The following is a 4364-nucleotide window of genomic DNA, read 5'->3' on the forward strand; positions in this document are numbered from 1 at the left end:
AAAAACCCAAAAACTAGCTATACAACCCAAAATCAAGCTAGAAAAACTCAAAAATTAGACATGAAAACCCAAAAATTGGCTATAAAATTCCAAAGATTAGCTATGAAACCCATAAATTTTTGGGTTCTATTGATATTTTTCGAGTTTTTATAGCTAATTTTTGAGTTTTTCTAGCTAATGTTTAAGTTTTCCAGCTAATTCTCTCAAAAATTAGCCACAAACATCTAAAAATTAGCTATAAAAACTCGAAAATTAGCCATAAAAACTCAAAAATTAGCTACAAAAACCCAAAAGTTAGCCAGAACCTCGAAAAGCAGCTATACAAACTCAGAAATTAGACAAAAAACCCAACAATTAGCTAGAAAAACTCAGAAATTAGCCACAAAACCCAAAAATTAGCCATAAAAACCCAAAAATTTACCACAAAACCCAAAAACTAGCCAGAACTCGAAAATTAACCATAAAAACTCAGGAATTAGCCATAAAAACCTGAAAATCATCCATAAAACCGTCAAATTAGCTGGAAAAACTCAAAAATTAGCCACAAAAACCCAAAATTTAGCTAAAAGAACTCGAAAATTAGCTATAAAACCCAAAAATTAGTTGGAAAAACTCAACAATTAGCCATAAAACCCAAAAACTAGCTAGAAAAACCCAAAAATTAGCTAGAAAAACTCAAAAACTATCCATAAAAACTCAAAAATTAGCCACAGGAACCCAAAAATTAGCTATAAATCTTAAAAATTAGCTAGAAAAACTCAACAATCAGTCATAAAACCCAAAAATTAGCTAGAATAACTCAAAAACTAACCATAAAAACTCGAAAATTAGCCACAGTAACCCAAAAATTAGCCATAAAAACCCAAAAATTAGCCATAAAACCCAAAAATTAGCCAAAGAAACTCCAAAATTGGTTAGAAAAACTCAGAAATCAGATGGAAAAACTCAGAAATTAGCCATAAAAACACGAAAATTAGCCACAAAAAACCAAAAATTAGCCACAAAAACTCAAAAATTAGCTATAAAACCCACAAATTAGCTAGAAAAACTCAGAAATTAGCTAGAAAAACTCAGAAATTAGCCATAAAAACTCGAAAATTAGCCACAAAAAACCAAAAATTAGCCACAAAAACTCAAAAATTAGCTATAAAACCCACAAATTAGCTAGAAAAACTCACCAATTAGCCATGAAAATTCAAAAATTAGCCACAAAAACCCAACAATCAGCTGGAAAAACACAGAATTTAGTCACCAAACCCAAAAATTGTTAAAAAACCCAGAATTTAGCTATAAAAACTCAAAAAATAGCTATAAAACCCAAAAATTAGCTATACAAAACCAGAAATTAGCCAGAAAACCTCAAAAATTAGTCATAAAAACCCAAAATTCAGTCATAAAACCCAACAATTAGCTGGAAAAACTCAAGAATTAGCTAGAAAAACTCGAAAATCAGCTAAAAAACCTTGAAAATTAGCTAGAAAAACTCAAAATTTAGCCATAAAACCCAACAATTAGCTGGGAAAACTCAAGAATTAGCTAGGAAAACCTCAAAAATTAGCCATAAAAACCCAAAAATCAGCCATGAAACCCGAAAATTAGCTAGAGAAACTCAAAAATTAGCCAAAAAACCCATAAATTAGCTCAAAAACCCCAGAAATTAGCCATAAAATTCCAAAAATTAGCCAGAAAAACTCAGAAATGAGCCACAAAACCCAAAAATTGTGAAAAAATCCCAAAAATTAGCTATAAAACCCAAAAATTAGCTAGAAAAACTCAAAAATTAGCTATAGAAACTCGTAAAATACCTATAAAACTCAAAAATTAGCTAGAAAAACCCAAAAATTAACCATAAAAACTGGCTATAAAATTCCAAAGATTAGCTATGAAACCCATAAATTTTTGGGTTCTATAGATATTTTTCGGGTTTTTATACTCATAAAAACTCAGAAATTAGCCAAAAACCCAACAATTAGCTAGAAAAACTCAGAAATTAGCCACAAAACCCAAAAATTAGCCATAAAAACCCAAAAATGGGCCATAAAATTCCAAAGATTAGCTATGAAACACATAAATTTTTGGGTTCTATAGATATTTTTCGGGTTTTTATAGCTAATTTTTGAGTTTTTCTAGCCAATGCCTAAGTTTTCTAGCTAATTCTCACAAAAATTACCCACAAAAACCCAAAAATTGTTAGAAAAACTCGAAAATTAACTATAAAAACCCAAAAACTAGCTATACAACCCAAAATCAAGCTAGAAAAACTCAAAAATTAGACATGAAAACCCAAAAATTGGCTATAAAAGTCCAAAGATTAGCTATGAAACCCATATATTTTATAGCTAATTTTTGAGTTTTTCTAGCTAATGTTTAAGTTTTCCAGCTAATTCTCTCAAAAATTAGCCACAAAAATCTGAAAATTAGCTATAAAAACTCGAAAAATAGCTATAAAACCCAAAAATTAGCAAGAAAAACCCAAAAATTAGCTGGAAAAACTCGAAAATTAGCCAAAGAAACTCCAAAATTGGTTAGAAAAACTCAGGAATCAGATGGAAAAACTCAGAAATTAGCCATAAAAACTCGAAAATAAGCCACAAAAAACCAAAAATTAGCCACAAAAACTCAAAAATTAGCTATAAAACCCACAAATTAGCTAGAAAAACTGAGAAATTAGCCATAAAAACTCGAAAATTAGCCATAAAAAACCAAAAGTTAGCCACAAAAACTCAAAAATTAGCTATAAAACCCACAAATTAGCTAGAAAAACTCACCAATTAGCCATGAAAATTCAAAAATTAGCCACAAAAACCCAACAATCAGCTGGAAAAACACAGAATTTAGTCACCAAACCCAAAAATTGTTAAAAAACCCAGAATTTAGCTATAAAAACTCAAAAAATAGCTATAAAACCCAGAAATTAGCCAGAAAACCTCAAAAATTAGTCATAAAAACCCAAAAATTAGTGATAAAACCCGAAAATTAGCTAGAGAAACTCGAAAATTAGCTAGAAAAACTCGGAAATTAGCTATAGAAACTCAAAAAATAGCTATAAAAACTTGAAAATTAGCCCAAAAATTAGCTATAAAATTCCAAAGATTAGCTATGTAACCCATAAATGTTTGGGTTTTATAGCTATTTTTTGAGTTTTTATAGCTAATTTTTGGGATGAAAACCAAAAAATTAGCTATAATACTCGAAAATTAGCTAGAAAAACTCAAAATTCAGTCATAAAACCCAACAATTAGCTGGAAAAACTCCAGAATTAGCTAGAAAAACTCGAAAATCAGCTAAAAAACCTTGGAAATTAGCTAGAAAAACTCAAAATTTAGCCATAAAACCCAACAATTAGCTGGGAAAACTCAAGAATTAGCTAGAAAACCTCAAAAATTAGCCATAAAAACCCAAAAATCAGCCATGAAACCCGAAAATTAGCTAGAGAAACTCAAAAATTAGCCAAAAAACCCATAAATTAGCTCAAAAACCCCAGAAATTAGCCATAAAATTCCAAAAATTAGCCAGAAAAACTCAGAAATTAGCCACAAAACCCAAAAATTGTGAAAAAATCCCAAAAATTAGCTATAAAACCCAAAAATTAGCTAAAAAAACTCGAAAATCAGCTATAAAACCCAAAAATTAATTGGAAAAACTCAAAAACTAGCCATAAAAACTCAAAAATTAGCCACAGCCAATAATCTGGAAAAACTCAAAAATTAGCTAGAAAAACTCGAGAATCAGCTAAAAAACTCAGAAATTAGCCACAAAAACCCAACAATCAGCTAGAAAAACTCAAAAATTAGCTATAGAAAAAATAGAAAATAGAAAAATAGAGAAAATTTTTGTGTTTTTATACCTAATTTTTGGATTTTTTAGGTAATTTTTGGATTTTATGGCTAAATTTTGAGTTTTTCTAGCTAATTTATTAATTATTATATATTATTATTTAATTTATTAATTAATTAAAAAATTAGCCATAATACCCGAGAATTAGCTGGAGAAACTCGGAAATTAGCTAGAAAAACTCAAAATTCAGCCATAAAACCCAACAATTAGGTGGAAAAACTCAAGAATTAGCTAGAAAAACTCGAAAATCAGCTAAAAAACTCGGAAATTAGCCACAAAAACCCAACAATCAGCTAGACTAGCTCAAAAATTAGCTATAGAAACTCGTAAAATACCTATAAAACCCAGAAATTAGCAAGAAAAACCCAAAAGTTAGCCATATAAAACCAAAAATCAGCCATAAAAACCCAAAAATTAGCCATAAAACCCAAAAATTAGCTAGAGAAACTCCAAAATTGGTTAGAAAAACTCAGAAATCAGATGGAAAAACTCAGAAATTAGCTAGAAAAACTCGGAAATTAGCCACA

Source organism: Diorhabda sublineata, unplaced genomic scaffold (assembly GCF_026230105.1).
Source record: "Diorhabda sublineata isolate icDioSubl1.1 unplaced genomic scaffold, icDioSubl1.1 Dsub_13, whole genome shotgun sequence".
NCBI lineage: Eukaryota > Metazoa > Arthropoda > Insecta > Coleoptera > Chrysomelidae > Diorhabda > Diorhabda sublineata.